This window comes from Anarhichas minor, unplaced genomic scaffold (assembly GCF_050575085.1).
Source record: "Anarhichas minor isolate MPS153535 unplaced genomic scaffold, ASM5057508v1 ptg000055l, whole genome shotgun sequence".
Lineage (NCBI taxonomy): Eukaryota > Metazoa > Chordata > Actinopteri > Perciformes > Anarhichadidae > Anarhichas > Anarhichas minor.
This window is the reverse complement of record NW_027466501.1, coordinates 1,792,202-1,811,083: the sequence shown is the minus strand read 5'-3', so window position 1 is coordinate 1,811,083 and position 18,882 is coordinate 1,792,202. Positions and strand designations below refer to the sequence as shown.

At 44.1% G+C, this 18,882-nt stretch overlaps 47 non-coding genes across 47 annotated transcripts; all 47 read left to right on the top strand.

Annotated features, from left to right (window-relative positions):
• Positions 1–33: 33 nt before the first annotated feature.
• Positions 34–105, top strand: trnac-gca (transfer RNA cysteine (anticodon GCA)). Its single transcript has one exon. It is a non-coding gene; the product is annotated as a tRNA-Cys (tRNA).
• A 296-nt stretch (positions 106–401) lies between these two features.
• trnac-gca (transfer RNA cysteine (anticodon GCA)) lies at positions 402–473 on the top strand. Its single transcript has one exon. It is a non-coding gene; the product is annotated as a tRNA-Cys (tRNA).
• Positions 474–754: 281 nt separating this feature from the next.
• Positions 755–826, top strand: trnac-gca (transfer RNA cysteine (anticodon GCA)). The gene has a single exon. It is a non-coding gene; the product is annotated as a tRNA-Cys (tRNA).
• Positions 827–1,122: 296 nt separating this feature from the next.
• Positions 1,123–1,194, top strand: trnac-gca (transfer RNA cysteine (anticodon GCA)). The gene has a single exon. It is a non-coding gene; the product is annotated as a tRNA-Cys (tRNA).
• A 296-nt stretch (positions 1,195–1,490) lies between these two features.
• trnac-gca (transfer RNA cysteine (anticodon GCA)) lies at positions 1,491–1,562 on the top strand. The gene has a single exon. It is a non-coding gene; the product is annotated as a tRNA-Cys (tRNA).
• A 649-nt stretch (positions 1,563–2,211) lies between these two features.
• Positions 2,212–2,283, top strand: trnac-gca (transfer RNA cysteine (anticodon GCA)). Its single transcript has one exon. It is a non-coding gene; the product is annotated as a tRNA-Cys (tRNA).
• A 296-nt stretch (positions 2,284–2,579) lies between these two features.
• Positions 2,580–2,651, top strand: trnac-gca (transfer RNA cysteine (anticodon GCA)). Its single transcript has one exon. It is a non-coding gene; the product is annotated as a tRNA-Cys (tRNA).
• Positions 2,652–2,932: 281 nt separating this feature from the next.
• Positions 2,933–3,004, top strand: trnac-gca (transfer RNA cysteine (anticodon GCA)). Its single transcript has one exon. It is a non-coding gene; the product is annotated as a tRNA-Cys (tRNA).
• A 296-nt stretch (positions 3,005–3,300) lies between these two features.
• trnac-gca (transfer RNA cysteine (anticodon GCA)) lies at positions 3,301–3,372 on the top strand. Its single transcript has one exon. It is a non-coding gene; the product is annotated as a tRNA-Cys (tRNA).
• Positions 3,373–3,653: 281 nt separating this feature from the next.
• trnac-gca (transfer RNA cysteine (anticodon GCA)) lies at positions 3,654–3,725 on the top strand. Its single transcript has one exon. It is a non-coding gene; the product is annotated as a tRNA-Cys (tRNA).
• Positions 3,726–4,021: 296 nt separating this feature from the next.
• On the top strand, positions 4,022–4,093 carry trnac-gca (transfer RNA cysteine (anticodon GCA)). Its single transcript has one exon. It is a non-coding gene; the product is annotated as a tRNA-Cys (tRNA).
• Positions 4,094–4,742: 649 nt separating this feature from the next.
• trnac-gca (transfer RNA cysteine (anticodon GCA)) lies at positions 4,743–4,814 on the top strand. The gene has a single exon. It is a non-coding gene; the product is annotated as a tRNA-Cys (tRNA).
• A 296-nt stretch (positions 4,815–5,110) lies between these two features.
• On the top strand, positions 5,111–5,182 carry trnac-gca (transfer RNA cysteine (anticodon GCA)). Its single transcript has one exon. It is a non-coding gene; the product is annotated as a tRNA-Cys (tRNA).
• A 281-nt stretch (positions 5,183–5,463) lies between these two features.
• trnac-gca (transfer RNA cysteine (anticodon GCA)) lies at positions 5,464–5,535 on the top strand. Its single transcript has one exon. It is a non-coding gene; the product is annotated as a tRNA-Cys (tRNA).
• Positions 5,536–5,831: 296 nt separating this feature from the next.
• trnac-gca (transfer RNA cysteine (anticodon GCA)) lies at positions 5,832–5,903 on the top strand. The gene has a single exon. It is a non-coding gene; the product is annotated as a tRNA-Cys (tRNA).
• Positions 5,904–6,184: 281 nt separating this feature from the next.
• trnac-gca (transfer RNA cysteine (anticodon GCA)) lies at positions 6,185–6,256 on the top strand. Its single transcript has one exon. It is a non-coding gene; the product is annotated as a tRNA-Cys (tRNA).
• A 296-nt stretch (positions 6,257–6,552) lies between these two features.
• Positions 6,553–6,624, top strand: trnac-gca (transfer RNA cysteine (anticodon GCA)). The gene has a single exon. It is a non-coding gene; the product is annotated as a tRNA-Cys (tRNA).
• A 227-nt stretch (positions 6,625–6,851) lies between these two features.
• trnac-gca (transfer RNA cysteine (anticodon GCA)) lies at positions 6,852–6,923 on the top strand. The gene has a single exon. It is a non-coding gene; the product is annotated as a tRNA-Cys (tRNA).
• A 281-nt stretch (positions 6,924–7,204) lies between these two features.
• trnac-gca (transfer RNA cysteine (anticodon GCA)) lies at positions 7,205–7,276 on the top strand. Its single transcript has one exon. It is a non-coding gene; the product is annotated as a tRNA-Cys (tRNA).
• A 296-nt stretch (positions 7,277–7,572) lies between these two features.
• On the top strand, positions 7,573–7,644 carry trnac-gca (transfer RNA cysteine (anticodon GCA)). Its single transcript has one exon. It is a non-coding gene; the product is annotated as a tRNA-Cys (tRNA).
• A 296-nt stretch (positions 7,645–7,940) lies between these two features.
• trnac-gca (transfer RNA cysteine (anticodon GCA)) lies at positions 7,941–8,012 on the top strand. The gene has a single exon. It is a non-coding gene; the product is annotated as a tRNA-Cys (tRNA).
• Positions 8,013–8,293: 281 nt separating this feature from the next.
• trnac-gca (transfer RNA cysteine (anticodon GCA)) lies at positions 8,294–8,365 on the top strand. Its single transcript has one exon. It is a non-coding gene; the product is annotated as a tRNA-Cys (tRNA).
• A 296-nt stretch (positions 8,366–8,661) lies between these two features.
• On the top strand, positions 8,662–8,733 carry trnac-gca (transfer RNA cysteine (anticodon GCA)). Its single transcript has one exon. It is a non-coding gene; the product is annotated as a tRNA-Cys (tRNA).
• Positions 8,734–9,014: 281 nt separating this feature from the next.
• Positions 9,015–9,086, top strand: trnac-gca (transfer RNA cysteine (anticodon GCA)). The gene has a single exon. It is a non-coding gene; the product is annotated as a tRNA-Cys (tRNA).
• Positions 9,087–9,382: 296 nt separating this feature from the next.
• On the top strand, positions 9,383–9,454 carry trnac-gca (transfer RNA cysteine (anticodon GCA)). The gene has a single exon. It is a non-coding gene; the product is annotated as a tRNA-Cys (tRNA).
• A 227-nt stretch (positions 9,455–9,681) lies between these two features.
• On the top strand, positions 9,682–9,753 carry trnac-gca (transfer RNA cysteine (anticodon GCA)). Its single transcript has one exon. It is a non-coding gene; the product is annotated as a tRNA-Cys (tRNA).
• A 281-nt stretch (positions 9,754–10,034) lies between these two features.
• On the top strand, positions 10,035–10,106 carry trnac-gca (transfer RNA cysteine (anticodon GCA)). Its single transcript has one exon. It is a non-coding gene; the product is annotated as a tRNA-Cys (tRNA).
• Positions 10,107–10,402: 296 nt separating this feature from the next.
• trnac-gca (transfer RNA cysteine (anticodon GCA)) lies at positions 10,403–10,474 on the top strand. The gene has a single exon. It is a non-coding gene; the product is annotated as a tRNA-Cys (tRNA).
• A 296-nt stretch (positions 10,475–10,770) lies between these two features.
• Positions 10,771–10,842, top strand: trnac-gca (transfer RNA cysteine (anticodon GCA)). Its single transcript has one exon. It is a non-coding gene; the product is annotated as a tRNA-Cys (tRNA).
• A 281-nt stretch (positions 10,843–11,123) lies between these two features.
• trnac-gca (transfer RNA cysteine (anticodon GCA)) lies at positions 11,124–11,195 on the top strand. Its single transcript has one exon. It is a non-coding gene; the product is annotated as a tRNA-Cys (tRNA).
• Positions 11,196–11,491: 296 nt separating this feature from the next.
• On the top strand, positions 11,492–11,563 carry trnac-gca (transfer RNA cysteine (anticodon GCA)). The gene has a single exon. It is a non-coding gene; the product is annotated as a tRNA-Cys (tRNA).
• A 296-nt stretch (positions 11,564–11,859) lies between these two features.
• trnac-gca (transfer RNA cysteine (anticodon GCA)) lies at positions 11,860–11,931 on the top strand. Its single transcript has one exon. It is a non-coding gene; the product is annotated as a tRNA-Cys (tRNA).
• A 281-nt stretch (positions 11,932–12,212) lies between these two features.
• On the top strand, positions 12,213–12,284 carry trnac-gca (transfer RNA cysteine (anticodon GCA)). Its single transcript has one exon. It is a non-coding gene; the product is annotated as a tRNA-Cys (tRNA).
• Positions 12,285–12,580: 296 nt separating this feature from the next.
• On the top strand, positions 12,581–12,652 carry trnac-gca (transfer RNA cysteine (anticodon GCA)). The gene has a single exon. It is a non-coding gene; the product is annotated as a tRNA-Cys (tRNA).
• Positions 12,653–12,948: 296 nt separating this feature from the next.
• On the top strand, positions 12,949–13,020 carry trnac-gca (transfer RNA cysteine (anticodon GCA)). Its single transcript has one exon. It is a non-coding gene; the product is annotated as a tRNA-Cys (tRNA).
• Positions 13,021–13,301: 281 nt separating this feature from the next.
• On the top strand, positions 13,302–13,373 carry trnac-gca (transfer RNA cysteine (anticodon GCA)). The gene has a single exon. It is a non-coding gene; the product is annotated as a tRNA-Cys (tRNA).
• A 296-nt stretch (positions 13,374–13,669) lies between these two features.
• trnac-gca (transfer RNA cysteine (anticodon GCA)) lies at positions 13,670–13,741 on the top strand. The gene has a single exon. It is a non-coding gene; the product is annotated as a tRNA-Cys (tRNA).
• Positions 13,742–14,022: 281 nt separating this feature from the next.
• Positions 14,023–14,094, top strand: trnac-gca (transfer RNA cysteine (anticodon GCA)). The gene has a single exon. It is a non-coding gene; the product is annotated as a tRNA-Cys (tRNA).
• A 649-nt stretch (positions 14,095–14,743) lies between these two features.
• On the top strand, positions 14,744–14,815 carry trnac-gca (transfer RNA cysteine (anticodon GCA)). The gene has a single exon. It is a non-coding gene; the product is annotated as a tRNA-Cys (tRNA).
• Positions 14,816–15,463: 648 nt separating this feature from the next.
• trnac-gca (transfer RNA cysteine (anticodon GCA)) lies at positions 15,464–15,535 on the top strand. The gene has a single exon. It is a non-coding gene; the product is annotated as a tRNA-Cys (tRNA).
• A 649-nt stretch (positions 15,536–16,184) lies between these two features.
• trnac-gca (transfer RNA cysteine (anticodon GCA)) lies at positions 16,185–16,256 on the top strand. The gene has a single exon. It is a non-coding gene; the product is annotated as a tRNA-Cys (tRNA).
• Positions 16,257–16,537: 281 nt separating this feature from the next.
• On the top strand, positions 16,538–16,609 carry trnac-gca (transfer RNA cysteine (anticodon GCA)). Its single transcript has one exon. It is a non-coding gene; the product is annotated as a tRNA-Cys (tRNA).
• Positions 16,610–16,905: 296 nt separating this feature from the next.
• trnac-gca (transfer RNA cysteine (anticodon GCA)) lies at positions 16,906–16,977 on the top strand. Its single transcript has one exon. It is a non-coding gene; the product is annotated as a tRNA-Cys (tRNA).
• A 649-nt stretch (positions 16,978–17,626) lies between these two features.
• On the top strand, positions 17,627–17,698 carry trnac-gca (transfer RNA cysteine (anticodon GCA)). Its single transcript has one exon. It is a non-coding gene; the product is annotated as a tRNA-Cys (tRNA).
• A 280-nt stretch (positions 17,699–17,978) lies between these two features.
• On the top strand, positions 17,979–18,050 carry trnac-gca (transfer RNA cysteine (anticodon GCA)). Its single transcript has one exon. It is a non-coding gene; the product is annotated as a tRNA-Cys (tRNA).
• A 296-nt stretch (positions 18,051–18,346) lies between these two features.
• Positions 18,347–18,418, top strand: trnac-gca (transfer RNA cysteine (anticodon GCA)). Its single transcript has one exon. It is a non-coding gene; the product is annotated as a tRNA-Cys (tRNA).
• A 296-nt stretch (positions 18,419–18,714) lies between these two features.
• trnac-gca (transfer RNA cysteine (anticodon GCA)) lies at positions 18,715–18,786 on the top strand. Its single transcript has one exon. It is a non-coding gene; the product is annotated as a tRNA-Cys (tRNA).
• Positions 18,787–18,882: the final 96 nt, after the last annotated feature.

Sequence of the window (18,882 nt, the reverse complement as noted above, 5' to 3'; positions counted from 1 at the left end):
GTGGCCAGCAGACTGAACTTATCAAAACTAGTTGGGGGTATAGCTCAGTGGTAGAGCATTTGACTGCAGATCAAGAGGTCCGCAGTTCAACTCTGGGTGCCCCCTCTTCAGATATGAGAAGTTTCAGAAGCACTAGTCTTTATAAAAGTGGCTGATTCCCAGTTTCAAAAAGCTCATCTTTCACTTGTTCAAAAAGGAAAACACTATTGCCTTAAGATTTTATTCTAGCTGTTTTATTTCGGACAAAAACAACTTTTACCACATTGCAGGTCAAAAGTGGCTGCAATGACAGTCTACTCTGTCAACATTCCATTCCATCGCAGTTGCAGACTGCCTCCAGCAGAGCCACCCGTCTGTAGTCCAACAGAGTGGCCCGCAGACTGAACATATCAAAAAGATTTGGGGGTATAGCTCAGCGGTAGAGCATTTGACTGCAGATCAAGAGGTCACCAGTTCAACTCTGGGTGCCCCCTCTACAGATATTAGAAGTTTCAGAAGCACTAGTCTTTATGGAAGTGGTTGATTCCCTGTTTCAACATGTTCAAAAAGGAAAACAATATTCCATTAAGCTTTTATTCTAGCTGTTTTATGTTGGACAAAAACAACTTTTACCACATTGCAGGCCAAAAGTGGCTGCAATGACAGTTTACGCCATCACCAGTACATTCCACCGCAGGTGCAGACTTCCTCCAGCAGAGCCACCCGTCTGTAGTCCAACAGAGTGGCCAGCAGACTGAACTTATCAAAACTAGTTGGGGGTATAGCTCAGTGGTAGAGCATTTGACTGCAGATCAAGAGGTCCCCAGTTCAACTCTGGGTGCCCCCTCTTCAGATATGAGAAGTTTCAGAAGCACTAGTCTTTATAAAAGTGGCTGATACCCAGTTTCAAAAAGCTCATCTTTCCCTTGTTCAAAAAGGAAAACACTATTGCCTTAAGATTTTATTCTAGCTGTTTTATTTCGGACAAAAACAACTTTTACCACATTGCAGGTCAAAGGTGGCTGCAATGACAGTCTGCTCTGTCAACATTCCATTCCATCGCAGTTGCAGACTGCCTCCAGCAGAGCCACCCGTCTGTAGTCCAACAGAGTGGCCAGCAGACTGAACTTATCAAAACTAGTTGGGGGTATAGCTCAGTGGTAGAGCATTTGACTGCAGATCAAGAGGTCCCCAGTTCAACTCTGGGTGCCCCCTCTTCAGATATGAGAAGTTTCAGAAGCACTAGTCTTTATAAAAGTGGCTGATACCCAGTTTCAAAAAGCTCATCTTTCCCTTGTTCAAAAAGGAAAACACTATTGCCTTAAGATTTTATTCTAGCTGTTTTATTTCGGACAAAAACAACTTTTACCACATTGCAGGTCAAAGGTGGCTGCAATGACAGTCTACTCTGTCAACATTCCATTCCATCGCAGTTGCAGACTGCCTCCAGCAGAGCCACCCGTCTGTAGTCCAACAGAGTGGCCAGCAGACTGAACTTATCAAAACTAGTTGGGGGTATAGCTCAGTGGTAGAGCATTTGACTGCAGATCAAGAGGTCCCCAGTTCAACTCTGGGTGCCCCCTCTTCAGATATGAGAAGTTTCAGAAGCACTAGTCTTTATAAAAGTGGCTGATACCCAGTTTCAAAAAGCTCATCTTTCCCTTGTTCAAAAAGGAAAACACTATTGCCTTAAGATTTTATTCTAGCTGTTTTATTTCGGACAAAAACAACTTTTACCACATTGCAGGTCAAAAGTGGCTGCAATGACAGTCTACTCTGTCAACATTCCATTCCATCGCAGTTGCAGACTGCCTCCAGCAGAGCCACCCGTCTGTCGTCCAACAGAGTGGCCAGCAGACTGAACTTATCAAAACTAGTTGGGGGTATAGCTCAGTGGTAGAGCATTTGACTGCAGATCAAGAGGTCCCCAGTTTAGCTCTGGATGCCCCCTCTACAGATATTAGAAGTTTCAGAAGCACTAGTCTTTATGGAAGTGGTTGATTCCCTGTTTCAACATGTTCAAAAAGGAAAACAATATTCCCCTAAGCTTTTATTCTAGCTGTTTTATGTTGGACAAAAACAACTTTTACCACATTGCAGGACAAAAGTGGCTGCAATGACGGTTTACGCCATCACCAGTACATTCCACCGCAGGTGCAGACTTCCTCCAGCAGAGCCACCCATCTGTAGTCCAACAGAGTGGCCCACAGACTGAACTTATCAAAAATAATTGGGGGTATAGCTCAGTGGTAGAGCATTTGACTGCAGATCAAGAGGTCCCCAGTTCAACTCTGGGTGCCCCCTCTTCAGATATGAGAAGTTTCAGAAGCACTAGTCTTTATAAAAGTGGCTGATTCCCAGTTTCAAAAAGCTCATCTTTCCCTTGTTCAAAAAGGAAAACACTATTGCCTTAAGATTTTATTCTAGCTGTTTTATTTCGGACAAAAACAACTTTTACCACATTGCAGGTCAAAAGTGGCTGCAATGACAGTCTACTCTGTCAACATTCCATTCCATCGCAGTTGCAGACTGCCTCCAGCAGAGCCACCCGTCTGTAGTCCAACAGAGTGGCCCGCAGACTGAACATATCAAAAAGAATTGGGGGTATAGCTCAGCGGTAGAGCATTTGACTGCAGATCAAGAGGTCCCCAGTTCAACTCTGGGTGCCCCCTCTACAGATATTAGAAGTTTCAGAAGCACTAGTCTTTATGGAAGTGGTTGATTCCCTGTTTCAACATGTTCAAAAAGGAAAACAATATTCCCCTAAGCTTTTATTCTAGCTGTTTTATGTTGGACAAAAACAACTTTTACCACATTGCAGGACAAAAGTGGCTGCAATGACGGTTTACGCCATCACCAGTACATTCCACCGCAGGTGCAGACTTCCTCCAGCAGAGCCACCCATCTGTAGTCCAACAGAGTGGCCCACAGACTGAACTTATCAAAAATAATTGGGGGTATAGCTCAGTGGTAGAGCATTTGACTGCAGATCAAGAGGTCCCCAGTTCAACTCTGGGTGCCCCCTCTTCAGATATGAGAAGTTTCAGAAGCACTAGTCTTTATAAAAGTGGCTGATTCCCAGTTTCAAAAAGCTCATCTTTCCCTTGTTCAAAAAGGAAAACACTATTGCCTTAAGATTTTATTCTAGCTGTTTTATTTCGGACAAAAACAACTTTTACCACATTGCAGGTCAAAAGTGGCTGCAATGACAGTCTACTCTGTCAACATTCCATTCCATCGCAGTTGCAGACTGCCTCCAGCAGAGCCACCCGTCTGTAGTCCAACAGAGTGGCCCGCAGACTGAACATATCAAAAAGAATTGGGGGTATAGCTCAGCGGTAGAGCATTTGACTGCAGATCAAGAGGTCCCCAGTTCAACTCTGGGTGCCCCCTCTACAGATATTAGAAGTTTCAGAAGCACTAGTCTTTATGGAAGTGGTTGATTCCCTGTTTCAACATGTTCAAAAAGGAAAACAATATTCCATTAAGCTTTTATTCTAGCTGTTTTATGTTGGACAAAAACAACTTTTACCACATTGCAGGCCAAAAGTGGCTGCAATGACAGTTTACGCCATCACCAGTACATTCCACCGCAGGTGCAGACTTCCTCCAGCAGAGCCACCCGTCTGTAGTCCAACAGAGTGGCCAGCAGACTGAACTTATCAAAACTAGTTGGGGGTATAGCTCAGTGGTAGAGCATTTGACTGCAGATCAAGAGGTCCCCAGTTCAACTCTGGGTGCCCCCTCTTCAGATATGAGAAGTTTCAGAAGCACTAGTCTTTATAAAAGTGGCTGATACCCAGTTTCAAAAAGCTCATCTTTCCCTTGTTCAAAAAGGAAAACACTATTGCCTTAAGATTTTATTCTAGCTGTTTTATTTCGGACAAAAACAACTTTTACCACATTGCAGGTCAAAGGTGGCTGCAATGACAGTCTACTCTGTCAACATTCCATTCCATCGCAGTTGCAGACTGCCTCCAGCAGAGCCACCCGTCTGTAGTCCAACAGAGTGGCCAGCAGACTGAACTTATCAAAACTAGTTGGGGGTATAGCTCAGTGGTAGAGCATTTGACTGCAGATCAAGAGGTCCCCAGTTCAACTCTGGGTGCCCCCTCTTCAGATATGAGAAGTTTCAGAAGCACTAGTCTTTATAAAAGTGGCTGATACCCAGTTTCAAAAAGCTCATCTTTCCCTTGTTCAAAAAGGAAAACACTATTGCCTTAAGATTTTATTCTAGCTGTTTTATTTCGGACAAAAACAACTTTTACCACATTGCAGGTCAAAAGTGGCTGCAATGACAGTCTACTCTGTCAACATTCCATTCCATCGCAGTTGCAGACTGCCTCCAGCAGAGCCACCCGTCTGTCGTCCAACAGAGTGGCCAGCAGACTGAACTTATCAAAACTAGTTGGGGGTATAGCTCAGTGGTAGAGCATTTGACTGCAGATCAAGAGGTCCCCAGTTTAGCTCTGGATGCCCCCTCTACAGATATTAGAAGTTTCAGAAGCACTAGTCTTTATGGAAGTGGTTGATTCCCTGTTTCAACATGTTCAAAAAGGAAAACAATATTCCCCTAAGCTTTTATTCTAGCTGTTTTATGTTGGACAAAAACAACTTTTACCACATTGCAGGACAAAAGTGGCTGCAATGACGGTTTACGCCATCACCAGTACATTCCACCGCAGGTGCAGACTTCCTCCAGCAGAGCCACCCATCTGTAGTCCAACAGAGTGGCCCACAGACTGAACTTATCAAAAATAATTGGGGGTATAGCTCAGTGGTAGAGCATTTGACTGCAGATCAAGAGGTCCCCAGTTCAACTCTGGGTGCCCCCTCTTCAGATATGAGAAGTTTCAGAAGCACTAGTCTTTATAAAAGTGGCTGATTCCCAGTTTCAAAAAGCTCATCTTTCCCTTGTTCAAAAAGGAAAACACTATTGCCTTAAGATTTTATTCTAGCTGTTTTATTTCGGACAAAAACAACTTTTACCACATTGCAGGTCAAAAGTGGCTGCAATGACAGTCTACTCTGTCAACATTCCATTCCATCGCAGTTGCAGACTGCCTCCAGCAGAGCCACCCGTCTGTAGTCCAACAGAGTGGCCCGCAGACTGAACATATCAAAAAGAATTGGGGGTATAGCTCAGCGGTAGAGCATTTGACTGCAGATCAAGAGGTCCCCAGTTCAACTCTGGGTGCCCCCTCTACAGATATTAGAAGTTTCAGAAGCACTAGTCTTTATGGAAGTGGTTGATTCCCTGTTTCAACATGTTCAAAAAGGAAAACAATATTCCCCTAAGCTTTTATTCTAGCTGTTTTATGTTGGACAAAAACAACTTTTACCACATTGCAGGACAAAAGTGGCTGCAATGACGGTTTACGCCATCACCAGTACATTCCACCGCAGGTGCAGACTTCCTCCAGCAGAGCCACCCATCTGTAGTCCAACAGAGTGGCCCACAGACTGAACTTATCAAAAATAATTGGGGGTATAGCTCAGTGGTAGAGCATTTGACTGCAGATCAAGAGGTCCCCAGTTCAACTCTGGGTGCCCCCTCTTCAGATATGAGAAGTTTCAGAAGCACTAGTCTTTATAAAAGTGGCTGATTCCCAGTTTCAAAAAGCTCATCTTTCCCTTGTTCAAAAAGGAAAACACTATTGCCTTAAGATTTTATTCTAGCTGTTTTATTTCGGACAAAAACAACTTTTACCACATTGCAGGTCAAAAGTGGCTGCAATGACAGTCTACTCTGTCAACATTCCATTCCATCGCAGTTGCAGACTGCCTCCAGCAGAGCCACCCGTCTGTAGTCCAACAGAGTGGCCCGCAGACTGAACATATCAAAAAGAATTGGGGGTATAGCTCAGCGGTAGAGCATTTGACTGCAGATCAAGAGGTCCCCAGTTCAACTCTGGGTGCCCCCTCTACAGATATTAGAAGTTTCAGAAGCACTAGTCTTTATGGAAGTGGTTGATTCCCTGTTTCAACATGTTCAAAAAGGAAAACAATATTCCATTAAGCTTTTATTCTAGCTGTTTTATGTTGGACAAAAACAACTTTTACCACATTGCAGGCCAAAAGTGGCTGCAATGACAGTTTACGCCATCACCAGTACATTCCACCGCAGGTGCAGACTTCCTCCAGCAGAGCCACCCGTCTGTAGTCCAACAGAGTGGCCAGCAGACTGAACTTATCAAAACTAGTTGGGGGTATAGCTCAGTGGTAGAGCATTTGAATGCAGATCAAGAGGTCCCCAGTTCAACTCTGGGTGCCCCCTCTTCAGATATGAGAAGTTTCAGAAGCACTAGTCTTTATAAAAGTGGCTGATACCCAGTTTCAAAAAGCTCATCTTTCCCTTGTTCAAAAAGGAAAACACTATTGCCTTAAGACTTTATTCTAGTTGTTTTATTTCGGACAAAAACAACTTTTACCACATTGCAGGTCAAAAGTGGCTGCAATGACAGTCTACTCTGTCAACATTCCATTCCATCGCAGTTGCAGACTGCCTCCAGCAGAGCCACCCGTCTGTAGTCCAACAGAGTGGCCAGCAGACTGAACTTATCAAAACTAGTTGGGGGTATAGCTCAGTGGTAGAGCATTTGACTGCAGATCAAGAGGTCCCCAGTTCAACTCTGGGTGCCCCCTCTTCAGATATGAGAAGTTTCAGAAGCACTAGTCTTTATAAAAGTGGCTGATACCCAGTTTCAAAAGGCTCATCTTTCCCTTGTTCAAAAAGGAAAACACTATTGCCTTAAGATTTTATTCTAGCTGTTTTATTTCGGACAAAAACAACTTTTACCACATTGCAGGTCAAAGGTGGCTGTCTGTAGTCCAACAGAGTGGCCCGCAGACTGAACATATCAAAAAGAATTGGGGGTATAGCTCAGCGGTAGAGCATTTGACTGCAGATCAAGAGGTCCCCAGTTCAACTCTGGGTGCCCCCTCTACAGATATTAGAAGTTTCAGAAGCACTAGTCTTTATGGAAGTGGTTGATTCCCTGTTTCAACATGTTCAAAAAGGAAAACAATATTCCATTAAGCTTTTATTCTAGCTGTTTTATGTTGGACAAAAACAACTTTTACCACATTGCAGGCCAAAAGTGGCTGCAATGACAGTTTACGCCATCACCAGTACATTCCACCGCAGGTGCAGACTTCCTCCAGCAGAGCCACCCGTCTGTAATCCAACAGAGTGGCCAGCAGACTGAACTTATCAAAACTAGTTGGGGGTATAGCTCAGTGGTAGAGCATTTGACTGCAGATCAAGAGGTCCCCAGTTCAACTCTGGGTGCCCCCTCTTCAGATATGAGAAGTTTCAGAAGCACTAGTCTTTATAAAAGTGGCTGATACCCAGTTTCAAAAATCTCATCTTTCCCTTGTTCAAAAAGGAAAACACTATTGCCTTAAGATTTTATTCTAGCTGTTTTATTTCGGACAAAAACAACTTTTACCACATTGCAGGTCAAAGGTGGCTGCAATGACAGTCTACTCTGTCAACATTCCATTCCATCGCAGTTGCAGACTGCCTCCAGCAGAGCCACCCGTCTGTAGTCCAACAGAGTGGCCAGCAGACTGAACTTATCAAAACTAGTTGGGGGTATAGCTCAGTGGTAGAGCATTTGACTGCAGATCAAGAGGTCCCCAGTTCAACTCTGGGTGCCCCCTCTTCAGATATGAGAAGTTTCAGAAGCACTAGTCTTTATAAAAGTGGCTGATACCCAGTTTCAAAAAGCTCATCTTTCCCTTGTTCAAAAAGGAAAACACTATTGCCTTAAGATTTTATTCTAGCTGTTTTATTTCGGACAAAAACAACTTTTACCACATTGCAGGTCAAAGGTGGCTGCAATGACAGTCTACTCTGTCAACATTCCATTCCATCGCAGTTGCAGACTGCCTCCAGCAGAGCCACCCGTCTGTAGTCCAACAGAGTGGCCCGCAGACTGAACATATCAAAAACAATTGGGGGTATAGCTCAGTGGTAGAGCATTTGACTGCAGATCAAGAGGTCCCCAGTTCAACTCTGGGTGCCCCCTCTACAGATATTAGAAGTTTCAGAAGCACTAGTCTTTATGGAAGTGGTTGATTCCCTGTTTCAACATGTTCAAAAAGGAAAACAATATTCCATTAAGCTTTTATTCTAGCTGTTTTATGTTGGACAAAAACAACTTTTACCACATTGCAGGACAAAAGTGGCTGCAATGACGGTTTACGCCATCACCAGTACATTCCACCGCAGGTGCAGACTTCCTCCAGCAGAGCCACCCATCTGTAGTCCAACAGAGTGGCCCACAGACTGAACTTATCAAAAATAATTGGGGGTATAGCTCAGTGGTAGAGCATTTGACTGCAGATCAAGAGGTCCCCAGTTCAACTCTGGGTGCCCCCTCTTCAGATATGAGAAGTTTCAGAAGCACTAGTCTTTATAAAAGTGGCTGATTCCCAGTTTCAAAAAGCTCATCTTTCCCTTGTTCAAAAAGGAAAACACTATTGCCTTAAGATTTTATTCTAGCTGTTTTATTTCGGACAAAAACAACTTTTACCACATTGCAGGTCAAAAGTGGCTGCAATGACAGTCTACTCTGTCAACATTCCATTCCATCGCAGTTGCAGACTGCCTCCAGCAGAGCCACCCGTCTGTAGTCCAACAGAGTGGCCCGCAGACTGAACATATCAAAAAGAATTGGGGGTATAGCTCAGCGGTAGAGCATTTGACTGCAGATCAAGAGGTCCCCAGTTCAACTCTGGGTGCCCCCTCTACAGATATTAGAAGTTTCAGAAGCACTAGTCTTTATGGAAGTGGTTGATTCCCTGTTTCAACATGTTCAAAAAGGAAAACAATATTCCATTAAGCTTTTATTCTAGCTGTTTTATGTTGGACAAAAACAACTTTTACCACATTGCAGGCCAAAAGTGGCTGCAATGACAGTTTACGCCATCACCAGTACATTCCACCGCAGGTGCAGACTTCCTCCAGCAGAGCCACCCGTCTGTAGTCCAACAGAGTGGCCAGCAGACTGAACTTATCAAAACTAGTTGGGGGTATAGCTCAGTGGTAGAGCATTTGAATGCAGATCAAGAGGTCCCCAGTTCAACTCTGGGTGCCCCCTCTTCAGATATGAGAAGTTTCAGAAGCACTAGTCTTTATAAAAGTGGCTGATACCCAGTTTCAAAAAGCTCATCTTTCCCTTGTTCAAAAAGGAAAACACTATTGCCTTAAGACTTTATTCTAGTTGTTTTATTTCGGACAAAAACAACTTTTACCACATTGCAGGTCAAAAGTGGCTGCAATGACAGTCTACTCTGTCAACATTCCATTCCATCGCAGTTGCAGACTGCCTCCAGCAGAGCCACCCGTCTGTAGTCCAACAGAGTGGCCAGCAGACTGAACTTATCAAAACTAGTTGGGGGTATAGCTCAGTGGTAGAGCATTTGACTGCAGATCAAGAGGTCCCCAGTTCAACTCTGGGTGCCCCCTCTTCAGATATGAGAAGTTTCAGAAGCACTAGTCTTTATAAAAGTGGCTGATACCCAGTTTCAAAAAGCTCATCTTTCCCTTGTTCAAAAAGGAAAACACTATTGCCTTAAGATTTTATTCTAGCTGTTTTATTTCGGACAAAAACAACTTTTACCACATTGCAGGTCAAAGGTGGCTGTCTGTAGTCCAACAGAGTGGCCCGCAGACTGAACATATCAAAAAGAATTGGGGGTATAGCTCAGCGGTAGAGCATTTGACTGCAGATCAAGAGGTCCCCAGTTCAACTCTGGGTGCCCCCTCTACAGATATTAGAAGTTTCAGAAGCACTAGTCTTTATGGAAGTGGTTGATTCCCTGTTTCAACATGTTCAAAAAGGAAAACAATATTCCATTAAGCTTTTATTCTAGCTGTTTTATGTTGGACAAAAACAACTTTTACCACATTGCAGGCCAAAAGTGGCTGCAATGACAGTTTACGCCATCACCAGTACATTCCACCGCAGGTGCAGACTTCCTCCAGCAGAGCCACCCGTCTGTAATCCAACAGAGTGGCCAGCAGACTGAACTTATCAAAACTAGTTGGGGGTATAGCTCAGTGGTAGAGCATTTGACTGCAGATCAAGAGGTCCCCAGTTCAACTCTGGGTGCCCCCTCTTCAGATATGAGAAGTTTCAGAAGCACTAGTCTTTATAAAAGTGGCTGATACCCAGTTTCAAAAATCTCATCTTTCCCTTGTTCAAAAAGGAAAACACTATTGCCTTAAGATTTTATTCTAGCTGTTTTATTTCGGACAAAAACAACTTTTACCACATTGCAGGTCAAAGGTGGCTGCAATGACAGTCTACTCTGTCAACATTCCATTCCATCGCAGTTGCAGACTGCCTCCAGCAGAGCCACCCGTCTGTAGTCCAACAGAGTGGCCAGCAGACTGAACTTATCAAAACTAGTTGGGGGTATAGCTCAGTGGTAGAGCATTTGACTGCAGATCAAGAGGTCCCCAGTTCAACTCTGGGTGCCCCCTCTTCAGATATGAGAAGTTTCAGAAGCACTAGTCTTTATAAAAGTGGCTGATACCCAGTTTCAAAAAGCTCATCTTTCCCTTGTTCAAAAAGGAAAACACTATTGCCTTAAGATTTTATTCTAGCTGTTTTATTTCGGACAAAAACAACTTTTACCACATTGCAGGTCAAAGGTGGCTGCAATGACAGTCTACTCTGTCAACATTCCATTCCATCGCAGTTGCAGACTGCCTCCAGCAGAGCCACCCGTCTGTAGTCCAACAGAGTGGCCCGCAGACTGAACATATCAAAAACAATTGGGGGTATAGCTCAGTGGTAGAGCATTTGACTGCAGATCAAGAGGTCCCCAGTTCAACTCTGGGTGCCCCCTCTACAGATATTAGAAGTTTCAGAAGCACTAGTCTTTATGGAAGTGGTTGATTCCCTGTTTCAACATGTTCAAAAAGGAAAACAATATTCCATTAAGCTTTTATTCTAGCTGTTTTATGTTGGACAAAAACAACTTTTACCACATTGCAGGCCAAAAGTGGCTGCAATGACAGTTTACGCCATCACCAGTACATTCCACCGCAGGTGCAGACTTCCTCCAGCAGAGCCACCCGTCTGTAATCCAACAGAGTGGCCAGCAGACTGAACTTATCAAAACTAGTTGGGGGTATAGCTCAGTGGTAGAGCATTTGACTGCAGATCAAGAGGTCCCCAGTTCAACTCTGGGTGCCCCCTCTTCAGATATGAGAAGTTTCAGAAGCACCAGTCTTTATAAAAGTGGCTGATACCCAGTTTCAAAAATCTCATCTTTCCCTTGTTCAAAAAGGAAAACACTATTGCCTTAAGATTTTATTCTAGCTGTTTTATTTCGGACAAAAACAACTTTTACCACATTGCAGGTCAAAGGTGGCTGCAATGACAGTCTACTCTGTCAACATTCCATTCCATCGCAGTTGCAGACTGCCTCCAGCAGAGCCACCCGTCTGTAGTCCAACAGAGTGGCCAGCAGACTGAACTTATCAAAACTAGTTGGGGGTATAGCTCAGTGGTAGAGCATTTGACTGCAGATCAAGAGGTCCCCAGTTCAACTCTGGGTGCCCCCTCTTCAGATATGAGAAGTTTCAGAAGCACTAGTCTTTATAAAAGTGGCTGATACCCAGTTTCAAAAAGCTCATCTTTCCCTTGTTCAAAAAGGAAAACACTATTGCCTTAAGATTTTATTCTAGCTGTTTTATTTCGGACAAAAACAACTTTTACCACATTGCAGGTCAAAGGTGGCTGCAATGACAGTCTACTCTGTCAACATTCCATTCCATCGCAGTTGCAGACTGCCTCCAGCAGAGCCACCCGTCTGTAGTCCAACAGAGTGGCCCGCAGACTGAACATATCAAAAACAATTGGGGGTATAGCTCAGTGGTAGAGCATTTGACTGCAGATCAAGAGGTCCCCAGTTCAACTCTGGGTGCCCCCTCTACAGATATTAGAAGTTTCAGAAGCACTAGTCTTTATGGAAGTGGTTGATTCCCTGTTTCAACATGTTCAAAAAGGAAAACAATATTCCATTAAGCTTTTATTCTAGCTGTTTTATGTTGGACAAAAACAACTTTTACCACATTGCAGGCCAAAAGTGGCTGCAATGACAGTTTACGCCATCACCAGTACATTCCACCGCAGGTGCAGACTTCCTCCAGCAGAGCCACCCGTCTGTAATCCAACAGAGTGGCCAGCAGACTGAACTTATCAAAACTAGTTGGGGGTATAGCTCAGTGGTAGAGCATTTGACTGCAGATCAAGAGGTCCCCAGTTCAACTCTGGGTGCCCCCTCTTCAGATATGAGAAGTTTCAGAAGCACTAGTCTTTATAAAAGTGGCTGATACCCAGTTTCAAAAATCTCATCTTTCCCTTGTTCAAAAAGGAAAACACTATTGCCTTAAGATTTTATTCTAGCTGTTTTATTTCGGACAAAAACAACTTTTACCACATTGCAGGTCAAAGGTGGCTGCAATGACAGTCTACTCTGTCAACATTCCATTCCATCGCAGTTGCAGACTGCCTCCAGCAGAGCCACCCGTCTGTAGTCCAACAGAGTGGCCAGCAGACTGAACTTATCAAAACTAGTTGGGGGTATAGCTCAGTGGTAGAGCATTTGACTGCAGATCAAGAGGTCCCCAGTTCAACTCTGGGTGCCCCCTCTTCAGATATGAGAAGTTTCAGAAGCACTAGTCTTTATAAAAGTGGCTGATACCCAGTTTCAAAAAGCTCATCTTTCCCTTGTTCAAAAAGGAAAACACTATTGCCTTAAGATTTTATTCTAGCTGTTTTATTTCGGACAAAAACAACTTTTACCACATTGCAGGTCAAAGGTGGCTGCAATGACAGTCTACTCTGTCAACATTCCATTCCATCGCAGTTGCAGACTGCCTCCAGCAGAGCCACCCGTCTGTAGTCCAACAGAGTGGCCCGCAGACTGAACATATCAAAAACAATTGGGGGTATAGCTCAGTGGTAGAGCATTTGACTGCAGATCAAGAGGTCCCCAGTTCAACTCTGGGTGCCCCCTCTACAGATATTAGAAGTTTCAGAAGCACTAGTCTTTATGGAAGTGGTTGATTCCCTGTTTCAACATGTTCAAAAAGGAAAACAATATTCCATTAAGCTTTTATTCTAGCTGTTTTATGTTGGACAAAAACAACTTTTACCACATTGCAGGCCAAAAGTGGCTGCAATGACAGTTTACGCCATCACCAGTACATTCCACCGCAGGTGCAGACTTCCTCCAGCAGAGCCACCCGTCTGTAGTCCAACAGAGTGGCCAGCAGACTGAACTTATCGAAACTAGTTGGGGGTATAGCTCAGTGGTAGAGCATTTGACTGCAGATCAAGAGGTCCCCAGTTCAACTCTGGGTGCCCCCTCTTCAGATATGAGAAGTTTCAGAAGCACTAGTCTTTATAAAAGTGGCTGATACCCAGTTTCAAAAAGCTCATCTTTCCCTTGTTCAAAAAGGAAAACACTATTGCCTTAAGATTTTATTCTAGCTGTTTTATTTCGGACAAAAACAACTTTTACCACATTGCAGGTCAAAGGTGGCTGCAATGACAGTCTACTCTGTCAACATTCCATTCCATCGCAGTTGCAGACTGCCTCCAGCAGAGCCACCCGTCTGTAGTCCAACAGAGTGGCCCGCAGACTGAACATATCAAAAACAATTGGGGGTATAGCTCAGTGGTAGAGCATTTGACTGCAGATCAAGAGGTCCCCAGTTCAACTCTGGGTGCCCCCTCTACAGATATTAGAAGTTTCAGAAGCACTAGTCTTTATGGAAGTGGTTGATTCCCTGTTTCAACATGTTCAAAAAGGAAAACAATATTCCCCTAAGCTTTTATTCTAGCTGTTTTATGTTGGACAAAAACAACTTTTACCACATTGCAGGACAAAAGTGGCTGCAATGACGGTTTACGCCATCACCAGTACATTCCACCGCAGGTGCAGACTGCCTCCAGCAGAGCCACCCGTCTGTAGTCCAACAGAGTGGCCCGCAGACTGAACATATCAAAAACAATTGGGGGTATAGCTCAGCGGTAGAGCATTTGACTGCAGATCAAGAGGTCCCCAGTTCAACTCTGGGTGCCCCCTCTTCAGATATGAGAAGTTTCAGAAGCACTAGTCTTTATAAAAGTGGCTGATACCCAGTTTCAAAAAGCTCATCATTCCCTTGTTCAAAAAGGAAAACACTATTGCCTTAAGATTTTATTCTAGCTGTTTTATTTCGGACAAAAACAACTTTTACCACATTGCAGGTCAAAAGTGGCTGCAATGACAGTCTACTCTGTCAACATTCCATTCCATCGCAGTTGCAGACTGCCTCCAGCAGAGCCACCCGTCTGTCGTCCAACAGAGTGGCCAGCAGACTGAACTTATCAAAACTAGTTGGGGGTATAGCTCAGTGGTAGAGCATTTGACTGCAGATCAAGAGGTCCCCAGTTTAGCTCTGGATGCCCCCTCTACAGATATTAGAAGTTTCAGAAGCACTAGTCTTTATGGAAGTGGTTGATTCCCTGTTTCAACATGTTCAAAAAGGAAAACAATATTCCCCTAAGCTTTTATTCTAGCTGTTTTATGTTGGACAAAAACAACTTTTACCACATTGCAGGACAAAAGTGGCTGCAATGACGGTTTACGCCATCACCAGTACATTCCACCGCAGGTGCAGACTGCCTCCAGCAGAGCCACCCGTCTGTAGTCCAACAGAGTGGCCCGCAGACTGAACATATCAAAAACAATTGGGGGTATAGCTCAGCGGTAGAGCATTTGACTGCAGATCAAGAGGTCCCCAGTTCAACTCTGGGTGCCCCCTCTACAGATATTAGAAGTTTCAGAAGCACTAGTCTTTATGGAAGTGGTTGATTCCCTGTTTCAACATGTTCAAAAAGGAAAACAATATTCCATTAAGCTTTTATTCTAGCTGTTTTATGTTGGACAAAAACAACTTTTACCACATTGCAGGCCAAAAGTGGCTGCAATGACAGTTTACGCATCACCAGTACATTCCACCGCAGGTGCAGACTTCCTCCAGCAGAGCCACCCGTCTGTAATCCAACAGAGTGGCCAGCAGACTGAACTTATCAAAACTAGTTGGGGGTATAGCTCAGTGGTAGAGCATTTGACTGCAGATCAAGAGGTCCCCAGTTCAACTCTGGGTGCCCATTCTTCAGATATGAGAAGTTTCAGAAGCACTAGTCTTTATAAAAGTGGCTGATACCCAGTTTCAAAAATCTCATCTTTCCCTTGTTCAAAAAGGAAAACACTATTGCCTTAAGATTTTATTCTAGCTGTTTTATTTCGGACAAAAACAACTTTTACCACATTGCAGGTCAAAGGTGGCTGCAATGACAGTCTACTCTGTCAACATTCCATTCCATCGCAGTTGCAGACTGCCTCCAGCAGAGCCACCCGTCTGTAGTCCAACAGAGTGGCCAGCAGACTGAACTTATCAAAACTAGTTGGGGGTATAGCTCAGTGGTAGAGCATTTGACTGCAGATCAAGAGGTCCCCAGTTCAACTCTGGGTGCCCCCTCTTCAGATATGAGAAGTTTCAGAAGCACTAGTCTTTATAAAAGTGGCTGATACCCAGTTTCAAAAAGCTCATCTTTCCCTTGTTCAAAAAGGAAAACACTATTGCCTTAAGATTTTATTCTAGCTGTTTTATTTCGGACAAAAACAACTTTTACCACATTGCAGGTCAAAGGTGGCTGCAATGACAGTCTACTCTGTCAACATTCCATTCCATCGCAGTTGCAGACTGCCTCCAGCAGAGCCACCCGTCTGTCGTCCAACAGAGTGGCCAGCAGACTGAACTTATCAAAACTAGTTGGGGGTATAGCTCAGTGGTAGAGCATTTGACTGCAGATCAAGAGGTCCCCAGTTTAGCTCTGGATGCCCCCTCTACAGATATTAGAAGTTTCAGAAGCACTAGTCTTTATGGAAGTGGTTGATTCCCTGTTTCAACATGTTCAAAAAGGAAAACAATATTCCCCTAAGCTTTTATTCTAGCTGTTTTATGTTGGACAAAAACAACTTTTACCACATTGCAGGACAAAAGTGGCTGCAATGACGGTTTACGCCATCACCAGTACATTCCACCGCAGGTGCAGACTGCCTCCAGCAGAGCCACCCGTCTGTAGTCCAACAGAGTGGCCCGCAGACTGAACATATCAAAAACAATTGGGGGTATAGCTCAGCGGTAGAGCATTTGACTGCAGATCAAGAGGTCCCCAGTTCAACTCTGGGTGCCCCCTCTACAGATATTAGAAGTTTCAGAAGCACTAGTCTTTATGGAAGTGGTTGATTCCCTGTTTCAACATGTTCAAAAAGGAAAACAATATTCCATTAAGCTTTTATTCTAGCTGTTTTATGTTGGACAAAAACAACTTTTACCACATTGCAGGCCAAAAGTGGCTGCAATGACAGTTTACGCCATCACCAGTACATTCCACCGCAGGTGCAGACTTCCTCCAGCAGAGCCACCCGTCTGTAGTCCAACAGAGTGGCCAGCAGACTGAACTTATCGAAACTAGTTGGGGGTATAGCTCAGTGGTAGAGCATTTGACTGCAGATCAAGAGGTCCCCAGTTCAACTCTGGGTGCCCCCTCTTCAGATATGAGAAGTTTCAGAAGCACTAGTCTTTATAAAAGTGGCTGATACCCAGTTTCAAAAAGCTCATCTTTCCCTTGTTCAAAAAGGAAAACACTATTGCCTTAAGATTTTATTCTAGCTGTTTTATTTCGGACAAAAACAACTTTTACCACATTGCAGGTCAAAGGTGGCTGCAATGACAGTCTACTCTGTCAACATTCCATTCCATCGCAGTTGCAGACTGCCTCCAGCAGAGCCACCCGTCTGTAGTCCAACAGAGTGGCCAGCAGACTGAACTTATCAAAACTAGTTGGGGGTATAGCTCAGTGGTAGAGCATTTGACTGCAGATCAAGAGGTCCCCAGTTCAACTCTGGGTGCCCCCTCTTCAGATATGAGAAGTTTCAGAAGCACTAGTCTTTATAAAAGTGGCTGATACCCAGTTTCAAAAAGCTCATCTTTCCCTTGTTCAAAAAGGAAAACACTATTGCCTTAAGATTTTATTCTAGCTGTTTTATTTCGGACAAAAACAACTTTTACCACATTGCAGGTCAAAGGTGGCTGCAATGACAGTCTACTCTGTCAACATTCCATTCCATCGCAGTTGCAGACTGCCTCCAGCAGAGCCACCCGTCTGTCGTCCAACAGAGTGGCCAGCAGACTGAACTTATCAAAACTAGTTGGGGGTATAGCTCAGTGGTAGAGCATTTGACTGCAGATCAAGAGGTCCCCAGTTTAGCTCTGGATGCCCCCTCTACAGATATTAGAAGTTTCAGAAGCACTAGTCTTTATGGAAGTGGTTGATTCCCTGTTTCAACATGTTCAAAAAGGAAAACAATATTCCCCTAAGCTTTTATTCTAGCTGTTTTATGTTGGACAAAAACAACTTTTACCACATTGCAGGACAAAAGTGGCTGCAATGACGGTTTACGCCATCACCAGTACATTCCACCGCAGGTGCAGACTGCCTCCAGCAGAGCCACCCGTCTGTAGTCCAACAGAGTGGCCCGCAGACTGAACATATCAAAAACAATTGGGGGTATAGCTCAGCGGTAGAGCATTTGACTGCAGATCAAGAGGTCCCCAGTTCAACTCTGGGTGCCCCCTCTACAGATATTAGAAGTTTCAGAAGCACTAGTCTTTATGGAAGTGGTTGATTCCCTGTTTCAACATGTTCAAAAAGGAAAACAATATTCCATTAAGCTTTTATTCTAGCTGTTTTATGTTGGACAAAAACAACTTTTACCACATTGCAGGCCAAAAGTGGCTGCAATGACAGTTTATGCATCACCAGTACATTCCACCGCAGGTGCAGACTTCCTCCAGCAGAGCCACCCGTCTGTAATCCAACAGAGTGGCCAGCAGACTGAACTTATCAAAACTAGTTGGGGGTATAGCTCAGTGGTAGAGCATTTGACTGCAGATCAAGAGGTCCCCAGTTCAACTCTGGGTGCCCCCTCTTCAGATATGAGAAGTTTCAGAAGCACTAGTCTTTATAAAAGTGGCTGATACCCAGTTTCAAAAATCTCATCTTTCCCTTGTTCAAAAAGGAAAACACTATTGCCTTAAGATTTTATTCTAGCTGTTTTATTTCGGACAAAAACAACTTTTACCACATTGCAGGTCAAAGGTGGCTGCAATGACAGTCTACTCTGTCAACATTCCATTCCATCGCAGTTGCAGACTGCCTCCAGCAGAGCCACCCGTCTGTAGTCCAACAGAGTGGCCAGCAGACTGAACTTATCAAAACTAGTTGGGGGTATAGCTCAGTGGTAGAGCATTTGACTGCAGATCAAGAGGTCCCCAGTTCAACTCTGGGTGCCCCCTCTTCAGATATGAGAAGTTTCAGAAGCACTAGTCTTTATAAAAGTGGCTGATACCCAGTTTCAAAAAGCTCATCTTTCCCTTGTTCAAAAAGGAAAACACTATTGCCTTAAGATTTTATTCTAGCTGTTTTATTTCGGACAAAAACAACTTTTACCACATTGCAGGTCAAAGGTGGCTGCAATGACAGTCTACTCTGTCAACATTCCATTCCATCGCAGTTGCAGACTGCCTCCAGCAGAGCCACCCGTCTGTAGTCCAACAGAGTGGCCCGCAGACTGAACATATCAAAAACAATTGGGGGTATAGCTCAGTGGTAGAGCATTTGACTGCAGATCAAGAGGTCCCCAGTTCAACTCTGGGTGCCCCCTCTACAGATATTAGAAGTTTCAGAAGCACTAGTCTTTATGGAAGTGGTTGATTCCCTGTTTCAACATGTTCAAAAAGGAAAACAATATTCCATTAAG